The sequence below is a fragment of the Lissotriton helveticus genome, chromosome 9 (assembly GCF_964261635.1).
Source record: "Lissotriton helveticus chromosome 9, aLisHel1.1, whole genome shotgun sequence".
Classification (NCBI taxonomy): Eukaryota; Metazoa; Chordata; class Amphibia; order Caudata; family Salamandridae; genus Lissotriton; species Lissotriton helveticus.
Window position 1 is genome coordinate 630,161,883 of NC_136070.1, and position 14,795 is coordinate 630,176,677.

The window sequence follows — 14,795 nt, forward strand, 5'->3', positions numbered from 1 at the left end:
TTCCTAGGTCCTCCACTTACATACAGGCACTCATCAATATAACACTATCATATGCACTCATACCCCTATACAGACATGCACACACCGCCACTCATCCATGGAGTTACTCACACACCTAGTCAGTCATGCAAAGAATCAATCACACTCCCATTTCCTCACCTATACAGTTATACACACACCACCTCACTTATGAAAACATATACTAACACATACTTACTCTCTTATACAATCACTGATACAAGTACACACTCATCCATACAGCCACTCTCACAATCACTGACTCTCACGTATAGTCATTTATATACTCCAACTCTCACATACACTGTCTTTAACATATGTAGTTACTTGGACATGTACCACTGAGTAATCCAATCTCTCACCAACACAGCCATACAGACACTCACCCACCCATACAGCTGTTTCCACATGCACTCTTGTACCTATACACCCAGTGAATCAACCACACACATATCTATGCACAGAGTCACATACCTCCCACCCACCCACACACACACTCAGTCTCCCATACAAATACTCAGGGGCACTCAGGGCTGATTTCCTAGTGGATTTTCTTTTCACTGGTCACCAACAAGAAAACGGTCTCTCAGGACGCGTTTCTGCTTCTCGCCTTCAATATATACCTAGATATTAATTTCACAAAATCCATCAAAGCTGCCAAACTCCAGGACGGGTTCTCCGTATGTGAGCATGGACTCATGAAATATTTGCAAAAACTTCAACAGGAAGAACACGGATACACACATTGTCAAATATCCAATTTTAATTGTAAGTGGCAGGCAAAGGCTTTTCGGCAAACAAGCTTTTGTCAATGCCTGTAAGGAAGTCTGCAATTCATTTGCCCATTTTGCATGTTGGCTAGTAAACTATGTGTTCTGTTTTCCCTGAAGGCAACCTATTGAAGGTCAATGGCATATTTTGATTACAGTGACTATACAATCCGGGAAAATACAAGCACCACATTTTGGATTAATAGCATTTGTGCATGCGAATATAGATGGCACAAAGATTGTTTTTGAACCAGGGAAGTGGCAAGGGCCTCATTTACTCATACTCCTTTTTTATTGTGTCCTAATTTTGCCCAATATCTTGATGGGTTATACTCCTAGTCTTTCTAGGTCTTATCTTGGGGACCCTGGTCACAGACCCTAGAACGAGACCTAGAAGAAAATAGCCCACAAGTATACAGCTTTTTCCAGTTCTATCTCAGCATACTAACTGTGCCAACCAGGATGCCAGGAGATAATATGGCCAACAGAGTAGGTGACATAATCATTGGACTCACATTGCCTTCTCTCTCCACTTTATCAACGGAGCCCACATCCTCTCTCTGCTTTTTTGATCACACGCCATATCAGATTCACTAATATATAAAATGTTCCTGAGGCATTCAGAAAATGTTGGGGGATTCCCAGATTTCCATAGTTTACAAATTTCCCGTCTTGCCAACAAGAGGACATAAAGCAAAAATGTGGATTCTACAACAGAAATGTGTACTTCTTGATCCAAGCTTAATACGATAAAAATTAAACTTAATGTTACTTTCAATTGTGCCCCTATGGTTACTCCCAAAAAAGCAATTATGGTATTCCAAAAAGGGACAATTTGGGGACATGACGTAAACATGTGTATCGTCAGCCTCTACCTGCATGCACCTGAGACAGGTATAAAAATTGCCGGTGACCTTAGAGAGTTTTACAGGAGACCAGTATACGCTATATGTGGTGAACAAATGATTTTGTTTCAGTTGTGCTTATTTTACTGCTTTTCGCAGGATAGCGTATGATTTATCCACATTTGCATTAGATCCCAATTTTCAAGCTATTCGCCCCACAATTTTAGAATTTAATTTTCAATATGTCCTCTGTCTTCACAAAGGCCCAATACCAAAACGATGTTTCCTTACGCCACTGACCGGTTCTCATTACTTCATCAGAGTTAGCGTCCTCAACCTCTGCCCAGTCATGAGTAGCCCACCAAGAGCTGAGTTGGTAATATTTGAACCTTGTCAACAGACCGTTGGTACAGGTACTAAATGCTTCCCAGCTCATCAAATTTATACCAACCTTAAGGTCCGCCCAACGACAAATACCTCCAGTTTTCAAAGGTTGGCTCAATTGGTCCCTCAAACACTCCAGTGTACCAGGAGAGTCCCAAATTGGTGCCCATGATGAGAAATATGAGATTTTTGAAGTTTTCCGCACATACATCCATACCTTCAGTGCCGACTTTAAAATCTTAAGCCTCACTGTTTTGAAAAATTTGGGGTCCCCATATTTAAAAAGAAACCTAATTTGACCTTGTGGTACGTCTATCAATAATGCTTCAAATAGCGTGCCCATAATTGAATTATTCACCTTATTGGCCAGCAAAAGAACATTCTTAAATTGGAAGGCATAGCAGTAAGCTAGTATATCTAGTAGTGCCAATCCTCCAATTTCCAATCTCCTACGCAGTTTTTTGCAGGAGATCCTGGCACCTTTTGATGCCCAAATAAAGCTTCCTATTCTTCCCTGGAGTTTTTCTATATCTTTCTTTTGGAACGTCAGTGGAATAGAATCAAACATAAATGTCACTTTCGACAAAAAAATCATTTTTATAAGGTTAACCCTACCGTAAATATTAAGTGGTAAATTTGCTCATTTAGAAAGCAAACCTATAACTTCATGACTAACTTTCTTTCAGTTTACTTTTATTATATCGTCAATATTCTGAGTTATTTGGACTCCCAAATATCTTATTTGATTCTTCGCCACGCTGCTTGCCACCCCCTGATTCCAATCCATGATCCCAGTTTTACCTGGATTTACTTCATAGCCTAAAATGCGGCCAAAGGCCTCCGCCTTCCTCATTAGATTTGGGATTGCTTCTTGTGGATTACTTGTGTAAAACAGCAAATCATCTGCATAGAGCCATAACTTTACTTCAAAGGAATGGGAATTAAAAGGGAAAATGGCCATATCCGCCCTAATCAAATTAACTAAAGGCTCAATATATATTAAAAAGAAGCAGGGAAGAGGGGATCAACCCTGCCTTGTTACTCTATAAATATCAAACCAGTCTGACAGCCTCCCGTTTATTAAAACCCTGGCTTTAGGGCCATGATATGAAGTCTGAATCGCAGTTACTATGTTCAATGGAAAAGCAAAACTCCCCAAAGCCTCCCATAGATATGTCCAGTGCACCTGGTCAAATGCTTTGGCTGCGTCCACTTCCAATATAGTCAGAGGTAATTTTCGAGCTTCTGCCAGATCTATGACTCCCAATAACTGGAAGGTAATCTCATTTAGTTGCCTCCCCAGAATAAATCCTCTTGGTTAGGGTGGATGACCTCATGTATTACTTTGGCCACACGGGACGCAATAATACCGGAAAAGATCTTGTAATCTGTATTCAACAATGAAATCGGCCTATATGAGTCTATCTTCTTCGGATCCTTATTAGGTTTTTGAATCATAGTGACTGTTGCTTCAAGCCAGGATTTAGGAACCTTTTTTCCACCCATGTATATCCCATTAAATAAACTATATAAAACGAGAATTACAATGTTTAAGCTACACAAGAAAACTTCCACAGGAAGACCATCCGGTCCAGCTGCCTTTACCTTAACGATTTTATGACCCTGAGCTCTTATCTCACTCTCCTTAATCTCATCTTCTAACATGTTTATTTGCTCAGTAGGTAACCGGGAGAGAATTGTTAATCCAAGCCACTCCTTTATCTGCTTGACTCATTGCTGTGTCCTCTCTATATAGTTCTTTCATATATCTACAAGCCTCCTTACACATATCTAAATTAACATTTAGAAGGGCACTCGATTTTCCACTTATCAACTGTCGTATTTGGTTTCTTACCCTATCTGCTTTTACTTTCCAGGCTAATAGAGCTCCACAGTTCTCCCCTTAAGCAAAGTGTTGAAGTTTGCTTGCCTTCCACCTATCTATTGATCTTTTATCCATTTTTGCCCGGAATGCAGCTTGTAACCCCTCTAACTCCTTACTTAAGACACCCACTCTATTTGGATCCTCTATGGATGCCTTTTGTAACTTTCCCTCTTTATTCTTAATATCTAAAATCGCATCTTCCCTATCCTGTTTCTCCACTCAATTGTTCCCAATCATACTAGATATTAAAGTTCCCCTTAAATATAATTTAAAAGCATCCCAGACAATATCTTCTTCTGTTGAACCCTCATTAGTAGTAAAGAAGCCCTCCGATTTCTCCCTTAAATCTTCAACTACCCTCTCGTCCTATCTAAAGTCTCCCTTCTACACTCCTCTTTTTGGTGATATCTTAGAGATAGTACCACTGCAGAATGATTGGATACTATTGCTGGGATATGACTCACATCAAGAACATCTCCACATAACTCCTGATCAACCAAAAAGTAATCTATACGGGAGTGGTGTCCGTACTTATTATTATAAAAAGTGAATTCTCTCTTATCCTTTTTAATTGTAAGCCATATATCTATTAAGTTAAATTCTCTCATTATAGTTGTTAGTCTAGAGAAAGTTTTCGGTGGGCTATTGTATTTTGCTTTTGACGTCCTGTCTAATCCTTTGTTTAGAACCAAATTACCCCCCCCAATACAATAGGGGCTGCTGTCTTCAATAGACAAGACTCCAATTTTTCCAGAGAATCTGGATTATCATTATTCGGCCCATAATGGACAGCGCATATCAAGGGCCTGCCATGCACTAAAAGAGTTGCCACCAACCACCTACAAAAAGTCTGATTCATATTTAAGTAATCTTATTTCATGGTTAGTTTTAACAATTATGGCCACTCCTCTGGTGCTCCCACTCTGGTCTGAACATACTACCTCCTGTATCCATCAAAAGCATTGTTTACATTCTATCCTTTCTAAATGGGTTTCTTGGAGCAGTATTATTTGGGCCGCGCTATCCTTACAAAATTTAGCAACACGTGGCACTTTTTTCCTAGATCTTAATCCATTTACGTTCCATGTTAATATATTAATTATTTTAGCTTTTTCTATGCTCATCTCATCGAATAAAGAGAATCCCACCTACAACATCAACCCATCTTGTTCCTCCCACAGGAAAAATTTAGAGACTACATCAATGAGGACAATTTTTTTGTTTTTTTCTCCCATTGCACCCCACACCCAGTGCCCCTCCCCCCTCCCCCCAGGAAACCTCCATTCTACCTTTTGGGCAATACAATCAGCCCTTCGTGAGCCCCCATATCGAGAAGAACGAAACAGAGGAGACAACCTCCCGAAAAACAAGAAAACTAAACCTAACTACACACTACTCCTTATGTATATTTTCCTTTTTTTTTACCTACAAAATGGTGTAATAGCTAATTTATCCATCTGTTGTATAAACATATAAACATCCTCAGGATAGCTGATATTATGCATCTTATTCCGCCACATAATTTTCAATATGGCTGAAAATTCTAATTGCACCTGTGCTCCCTTTCCTCGAAGCTCACTCATCCTTGTACCCAGCTCCCACTGCCTCTGGGCTGTCCTTTTACTTGGATCCGATCTTATCTGGTACGAAAAACCCTCATGCCTTAAGGAACCCTCTTTTAATGCCTTGCCCAATACCACTCTTTCAGTGTGAAATTCAAAAAGTTAACAAAAATATTTTTGGAGTTTTCCTCTCGGGGTTTAGCCTAAAAGGGTCCCGATGTGCCCTCTGAATCTCACTCTCACATTCAATGTCCAATCTATCAGGCAAAATTTCTCTTAAAAGGGTACAAATAAGGGTCTTAATGTCTCCTTTCTCAGCTCCCGCTGGGATTTTTGAAAACCTCAGGTTATTGCGACAAGATTGTGTTTCTAAACTTTCTATATCTTCTTGTAATGTTCTGTTCTGTTTCCTTAACCATTCGATGTCTTTTGAGTTTTCTGAAACAGTTACTGACAGTGATTTAACCTCTCCTTCCAAAGTACAGGTACTTTGCACAATGTCGTCAAATTTTTTCTCGAGAGCTTCACATTTATCATAAATACCCTTTTGGTTAGACTCCGATATCTCGAATTTCTCAAGAATATTTTGCCTTATACTTCTTGATTGACAGCAGAAGTAGTCAAAGATATGTCCACGTAGGACGAGGGCACATGCACTGCATCGTGAAGATTGCTGTAAGGCTAGGAGTCTTGTATTCTCCATTACCCCTGAACACACAATGTCTGTTGTGTAGGTACCCTTTGTGTGGTACGTCTTTCTCACCCCTTACAGTACACTCTCTCCCTTGCCCCGGAGTTGATCTTAATGCTTCAAGAGGCCTGAGAGAAAGGCCTATAGTGCATCCCTACACTCTGTGAACATGAGCTGTATCGTGTGCCTGTGATTCGACAGCATCTATTTTCAAAGTTAGTATTTATTTAAAAAGACCTGCTCCAAAAAAGGTGTAATGTTCGACACAGCTTTAGAAAGAGGTTTACACTTATGGGTGCTAATGAGAAGGAATGTAATGCCTACAGTGATGCTGCTCTAAAAAGCACTCAAGCATGTGATGCAGTATGGAAACGGTTAATTTCTGTTCGGAAAGATGACTGCTCACCATGGCAGGCTCTTCTGCTGACACTACACTGTTTTTTTAATTTATTTTTGGATTCAGGGCTTTATCTATAGAGACTTTTTTTTTTAATCTTTATTTATAAAGTTTTCTTGACAATCAGTAAGATAAAACGGCAGTCAGGTAGGTTACACATGTCCACATTGCATTCCTAAGCATATACATACACAAAATCAAAATACAGTGGCCGGCGAATCCGAGCAGGCCAGATACATGCAGGGAATAGTTTGCTAGCTGTTCTTCATCACATGTCCCATCATTTATACAACAGGAAGGCATTATAGCATTGTGGCACTTCTGTGAGGGGCATCAAACAACATATCAATACATCAACAATTGTCAGGAAGACCGTGCCTATCTACAGTCTTGCAGTTTAGTGAAACCGAACCCACATCAGTCTAAGCCACCCATCCCAATTCGTATGTTGTCTCAATCGTCACACAGAGCAAACAACAGTTAGGATGGGGTGATCTCGTGCCCAGGAGCAGTTGGATATAGTATCTCATACAGGGGTCTAAGGGGTATCCCCGGTAGTATCAGTAGGGCACCCGCTGCAGCTTTTACTCTTGACTGCCATTATCGGAGTCAGCTGATGCCGCCGCATCTTTCAATAAATAGTTCTGCAATGGACCCCAAATATCGCCTGGCCTGCTGCGCGCTGGTAGCAAATCTGCATACACATTGTTCTGATCTTGGCAATAAACCATATCTGCCAGCCACTCCTTGAACTTTGGGGCCCTCCCCCTGCCCCATCTGCACGCTACACGTCTTTTGGCTAATAGTAGCGCAACCTCTACAAACTTGCGAACCGTCTTAGGTACATCCCGTGTATATCCCAATAGCATAAGTAACGGATCACTGTCGAGCACTCCTCCAGTCATAGTCTGCAAAGCATCCTGTATCTCCAACCAATATTCATATACACCAGGACACTCCCATGCCAACTGGATAAATCCCGCCCCCTCCGCCGTGCAGCGTTCACACCTATCGTTGTCCGCTAAACGAAACCGTAGCTTTCTAACAGGTGTATAGTAAAAACGCTGTAAAAATTTGAAATGAATAATCTTCAGCCTGCTACTAGACGAGATTTTAGCTGTGATGGCACTGTAATATTGCCACTGAGCGTCAGAGACATCTCTACCCAAGTCTTCGCTCCACTTTCTACGAGCGGAACTCTCAGGCCCCTGATGCTGTAATCTGATATTGTTGTACAACCTGGAGACGAGATGGCGGCCGTCGGACATCAGCATCGCGTGTAGTGGCAACACCACATCTGGTTCCTTCGGGAAACCAGGCAAGAGTATGCGAAGCCCCTGCCTGAGCCTAACGTAATAGAAAACCTCTAGAGGAGTGGGCTCAATATCCTGAAACAATTGTTCCCTGGTACGGAACTGCCCTTCGAGGAACATGTCTCCCCACTTGGCAATCTTTAGGCGCTTACACATCAGCTGAAATCCCACCTCCTGTAGGAGCGGCATATAAGGGTGATACGTAAGGGGCATAGCAGGTGAATACAGCTGCGTGGCATTAAGAGTCCTCGCAATGTGAGTCCAAGCATCTATGGTGCACGTCACTGTAGTGAACGGTGTGTCTATGTCTCGCACCGAACCGTGTATCAAGCCACTAAGCGGCAGGTGTCGTGCGATCCAGTCTTCTGCAGCGACTTGTGGCATAAAGGGCGTGGGGTTAATCCAATGATAGGCGTACTGTGCCTGTGCTGCAACATAGTAGGCTTCGAAGTCAGGGACGTCAAAACCTCCCTTCTCATAGGGCTGGGTGATAATGTCCCAACGCACCCGCGGCTGCTTGCCCCCCCAGAAAAGACGAAGAAGTTCCGACCTCAGCTGTTTAAAAAAAAAGGCACCAGGGAAATATGGTATGTTCTGGAATAGGTATAAGAACTGCGGCAGTATCACCATCTTTATTAACGATGCCCTCCCTGCCATTGATAACGGCAGCGCCTTCCACCGTGTAACGTTATCCGCCAGTTTCGATACAGCCACCCCGTAATTCATCCTTAGCGTTTCCTCCCTGCTCAGGGATATCTGTATTCCCAGGTATTTAAGATCTGCATCGCACCACTCCAGTGGATAGTCCAACTGAAATCTGTGGACCGCACCCGTGAGCGAGAAAAATTTTGATTTTTTCCAATTGATCTGCACTCCCGACAATCGTCCAAAAACCAGGAATTCTCCTAGTATAGATTAAGATTAGTCTGCGGGTCTTTCACGTAAATCGTGATGTCGTCCGCATACAATGATACGCCAATTTGGCGTTGGTAGCAACGAAAAGCGCTGTCTCTGTGCATTTGTCGGATGCGACAAGCCAGTGGCTTTATCGCTATGGCGAAGAGCAATGGGGAAAGAGGGCACCCCTGTCTAGTGCCTCTGGTTATAGGTATCGGGGAAGACAGCAGTCCATTAATAACTATCTTGGCCGTCGGCGCGGTATACAGCAGTTCCACCCAGCTAACAAACATCCTCGGGAAACCCCATCCTGTGCAATATAGTAATTAGGTACGTCCATTCAACCGAGCCGAATGCTTTCGTGGCATCTAGGAACACGGCGGCGACCGGGATATCAGGGGCGATTGTCTGAATTAAAGAGAACAGCGTCCTGAGATTATGCGATGTAGCGCGGCCCGGCACGAAGCCAGCTTGATCAGGTAAAACCAGTTTGGTCATTATCAGAGAAAGGCGTGTCGCGAGGACTTTAGCAAGAATTTTAGCGTCACAATTTATGAGTGACAACGGACGATAGGAGTCCGTATCCGTCGGGTCTTTCCCCGGTTTTAACAGGGAGGTAATAACCACTTATCTCATCGACCCCGGCAATATACCGGCTTCCAAAGATTCCACATATACTTCACGAAGGACCGGTGCCATGATATCCATGTAACATTTATAGAACTCCGCAGGGAGACCGTCCAGTCCCGTCGCCTTACCATTAGCCAGTGACATCATTGCGTCGCGTATCTCATCAAGCTCCAGCGGCGCGCTAAGAAATGTTCTATGCACATCGCTGATCCAGCATAGCGCAATGTCATCTAGGAAGCCGCCCATGTCAACCGCACCAGTCTGTTGCGAATTGTATAAATGACGATAATGCGACAAAAACTGCTTCTGAATACTCTCAGTGTCACTACACCGTGTACCGTCCTGCGCTACAATTTCTAACACAGTGGAGCTAAATCGCGGCTTCCTCGTCATTGCAGCCAGCACTTTGCCCGGCCGCTCCCCCTCGCAATACCGGCGCGCTGTCCAGTATTTCCCCTTGAAGTTGACCTCTCTCACCGCTTCTGCCTCATACTCAGTCAATTTATCTCTGAATGTCTTATGTAGCCCCGTGTCTGGTCTTGTTGTCATGTCGATTTCTAGTTCTTTCAGTTCGCGTTCCAATCTGCCCAATGTCCTTTGTATATCTCTCAGCACCCCCCCACCCTTAGATATGCAAATCCCTCTGATCGTGACTTTGAATGCTTCCCACACCGTTTCCACACTAGCCACCGAGTCCTTATTTCTAGGAAAAAATTCCTCAATTTCGACTCCCAGTTCCGACTTAAAGACTGTGTCTAGCAGCATTGATGGGAGCATCCTCCAAGGGGGTCTCAAGTTATTATGACCCGGCACAGCAAGGGACAGCAGTACCGGGCAGTGGTCAGAGTAAGTTCTTGGCAAGTGTGTTACCGCTCCCATCCCTTCACATAGTCCCCGCGTCACAAAGCAGTAGTCCAACCTAGCCCAGGTATTGGTGTGGGAAGTAAAGTGTGTGCCTTCCCTACGTGTGGGGTGCGCGTGCCTCCAGCTATCTACCAGCCCAGCTTCTTCTATAATGCCTACCAACATATCTCGTGCTTGTTTGTTATATTGTACGCAGCCATCTGCCCTATCCATACCAGGAAATAGTGCCACATTAAAATCCCCCCCCCCCCCAAATAACGTGAGTGGCACCCACCCCCAATACATGCCCCCATAGCGTCGTAAAGAAGCCTGGTGTGTCAACATTAGGTGCATAACAACTCACAATCACTACGGTATCCGTGCCCAACCTCCCCACACTATTACAAAGCGACCATCCGGGTCCAGTACCTCACCCATTAAGTGAAATGCAGTGGAGTTCTTGATCAGCACCGCAGTGCCCCTCGAGTACGATGAATAGGATGAAAATTTCCTGATCACAGTCCACTTTCTAGCAAAATTGGGATCCAACCATGGCCTAAAGTGTATCTCCTGCAACAGTGCTATGTGCACATTATGCCTATCCAAATAAGCAAGTACATTTCTGCCTTTCCTAGCATCATTAATGCCCCTCACGTTCCATGACAGGATCGACAGTGAATTCTTAGATTTATCAGCCATAAGCGTTTGCGCCAATTATATAGGTACACATATCCACCCGTCTCTGCCACCCGCCAGCCATCTCATAACAATAGCTCCTTTGGACATGCAAGTTCCTGTGCAACCATTGACTGTAGTAACCAACCATCCCAGTTCCCCTCCGCCTTCCCCGCCCCCTCCAGCTCCTTGCAAACAGCCTAGCAACCCCCCCCCGCTCCCAAACAGACATCATTACAACATACCATATCTTCAATCTTTCCAGCGTTGCTATAATCATCCATAACACATGCACTTCCCACCCACCCCCCTTCCACTGAAGCATCCCCAACTCTCCAGCACCCCTTCCCCCCCTCCCTTGTCACTGCTAGCAAACCCACAATGAGCAGCAGTGTAACAAACAATGTCAGTGGGGCACACCCTAGTGGGGTCATCTAAGGTACGCACTTCATCACCCCCTCCGTCTCGTACTTCGTGTCATGCCTCCCCACGGAGGTGTCCACGAGAGAAGGGGGTGTTGCCTGGCATACGTTACCACCTTCAGTTCCAACGCCGACTGCATCAGTATCCCGTACCCACATCAGCAGTGTCCATTCAAAGTCTCCAGGCCGATAGCTCAGTAGAACTTTTCCGCTACGACCCATACGTGTCTCAGTTCAGTCCGCAATCCACTCCAATAGCATTCAGTGAGGGTTCAGGCCGCCTCTTCCTCCGCTCCTTCTTCTGCCCGATGGTGACCCTGCTCCCTCCTTAACGATTTCAGAAAGTCCTCAACTTGTTGTGGATTCACCAAAAAGTGCTGTTTCGCCTGGTGCGTTACTCTGAGTTTTGCAGGGTATAGTAGAGCATAATCAATTTGCAAGTTTCTAAGCTTTTTTTTCACATCCAAAAACTTCCGTCTTTGATCTTGCACCATCGGTGTGAAATCAGGGTACAGGGTGAAATTAACTCCATCACATGACAGCTGTTTCTTGGTTCTTGCAGCTCGTAAAGCCGTATCCCTGTCTCTATAATTGAGTAGCCGCGCTATGAACGGTCTGGGCGGCGCTCCTGGTTGGGGCTGAGGGCCTAAAGATCGATGCGCCCTCTCGACAATGAACTGTTGCGAGAAGGCCTCTTCTCCCACCGCCGTTTTCAGAATCCGCTCCACATAATCTTCCATCCGCCCTGTGTTTGTCGATTCCGGCATGCCTACCACGCGTACATTATTGCGGCGGCTGCGTGCTTCCAATTCTTCATTCTTTGCAGCTATCACCCTGAGAATGTTGTCCATTCTTGACAGCCTGGCATCGTGGGACGCCACAGTATCATCATTGTCCGATATTCTCCTCTCCGCCGCTGTGATGCGTTCCTCGTGAACGTCCATCTTCTGTGCAATAGCGTCCATCCTGGAGGAGAGTCGGTCTACCTTATCCACCACCGTCGCGAAACCCTGTTTCATCTCCTGCAGAATAAGGTGCATATCCGGCGCAGTTGCGTCGCGGCTGGTACCTGTTGCTGACAAGTTGTGAGGCCCTCCTGAGTCTGATTCCAATCTAGCGCTTTTCTTTGCCGGCTGGGCCGAATCAAAGGATAGTTTCGGCTGCCTAGTGTCCTGCCGTCCCATGATAGCTCCCTTTGCTGATCTGGCTCTGGCGATATTGGTTCCTCTACCTCCACTACCACCGGGCGATCCGGAGGCCTCCGTCATAAATTAGCGCAGCACCCAACACACCCCTGGACTATCCACCAGGTCAGCTCCGAAACCTTCAGCTGTATCTGTGATCTTCAACAAAGCGCCTCTCCTCCTCCTACACTTATGCTCACCAGATCTCTGTGCACTCTAGCAGAACTCTTTCCGCCGTGATGTAGTCAGCGGGCAGGGGCAAGAACGGTCCTCTTGTGCAAGGCTCCAGCGCACGTGGTCCCGGATCAGGTCACACGGAATCACCAAGCTCTCCTTCGAGTCCACCAGAGGAACATAGTTGTAAATGACCCACGACCATTCACCAATATGTGTGTTTCAGACGAAAATCCCCTCCGTCACTAACACCTCAGTAGATACAGTGTTCACCACGCAGCATGTGGGGGGTCAGTGTCGTTGTGCGAGTGTTCTCCAAAATTTCAGCAGAAAGTGTTGGCACCATGCGCCCACCAATCTCAGAATCCCACGCCGGGTTATATGGTGCTTTCTACCGTCAGCTACGTGCAAGCGATCCGTAAAATATGTAGGCACTAATGCACGTGCATCTCTTCACACTCTGTTCCCGCTGTTCAACACAGAATTGCGGTGCTCTCTCCCCGTTCTCGTACGAGTCCGCTCCGCATAATAATCCAGCCGGGTCACTGCAGCGCCTTCTGGGATTCCAATGGCCGGCCGTTCACAATTCGCGGGCAACCTCGCTTTTGGCGCCGAAAAGTCCGCGTCCGCCCCGCCACGACCAGCATTCAGAGTATCAGTGTCCCTTGTCTTCCACCGCTGGGACCCAAGGGGGCACTTTAGGAGGATGTTGACAAGTAGCGGGCACCTCAACACACCTCACCTCCGGCAATCAGCGCCAGCTCGGCGACTCTTCAGGCCTCCGTACTGCCCCGTAGGTATCGCCAGGCCACTCAGTCCTTCCCACGTCCCAGGCAGCCCCGCTAGGTCCTGCAGTAGCGTGTCCAGTACCGCTCCTTAGGGTCTCACCCTGCGATCAGGCGAATCTGCACATCCGCACGTCAAGCAAGGCCCTCTGACCTCATGGGCACCCCGGTGTCGCGTATCTTCCGTGCCCAGCGTCGCGCACCGTAGTCACCGCAGCAGCTGCCGGTCGGGTCTTTCCTCGGTGATATCTCCTCGATCACAGCTCCGCAGCCCTTCAAACTTTCAGCGAGTGCTGGGACAGTGTTTCTCTACTACCCCATCGATTTTCGTCAGCGTTGGAGGTGGTGAAGGAAGGATAAATACAGGATAGCGGCACAGGCTGCAGGAGCCTCACTCAAGTGCGACCATGCTGCTCGTGCGCCCTCTAGCGCCCCCTTTATCTATAGAGACTTGCATCCCTTTGCTTAATTGGATATGGGCTACTCCTAAGTAGAATGCTCAATAGGTTTCAGGAACCATTTGACAGCAATACAAAAGATCATTGCTATTTATGTAACCAAACAAACATATCAGAAAGTGAGTTGAGAATCGATACATACAAGCTCAAGATAATAACTAAATTAAAGTTCATAAATTTCCGCGTGCTACTGGAAACAACCTTTACTGTATTTATGCCAAGCAACCACCTACGCAGATTTAGTATCTGAAGAGAATGTAAAACAAACAGCAATTTCTTTTATTAGGAGGAGGCCTGCCAGACATTGCCTTACTCCTTCCTGGATTCGGGGCTGCTCCTCAGGAACTAGCGTTGAACCCCCTGGCCCCTGAGCAACCCACAGACCTTGTGCTATTCCCTCTTGGACTCTGCATTGCCTCCCTCAGAGCCTGCATTGCTCCTGGCCCCGGACCACACGCTCCCCCATTACACTGTTCGCTGCCCCACTGGCCTTGTGCTGCCCACTTCTTTTGATCTTTCTTCTGTCCCCTGCCCATGTATCCCAGTTGGCCGTTCATAGATCCCCCAGGCAAACAAACTTCAACACTTTGCTTATGGTGAGAACTGTGGAGCTCTATTAGCCTGGAAAGTAAAAGCGGATAGAGTAGGAAACCCAATACGGGAGTTGATTAGTGGAGAATCAGGTGCCCTTCTGAATGTTAATTCAGATATGTGAAAGGACTTGTTCCTAAGGTAGGCCCTAGCAAGCTCTCGGTACATAGGTACATGTCCTACCTTTTACCTACAATACACCCTGCCCATAGGGCTAGCTAGTGCCTTCCTTAGGGGGGACTGACATGTAGTAAAAGGGGGGTGAAAAACA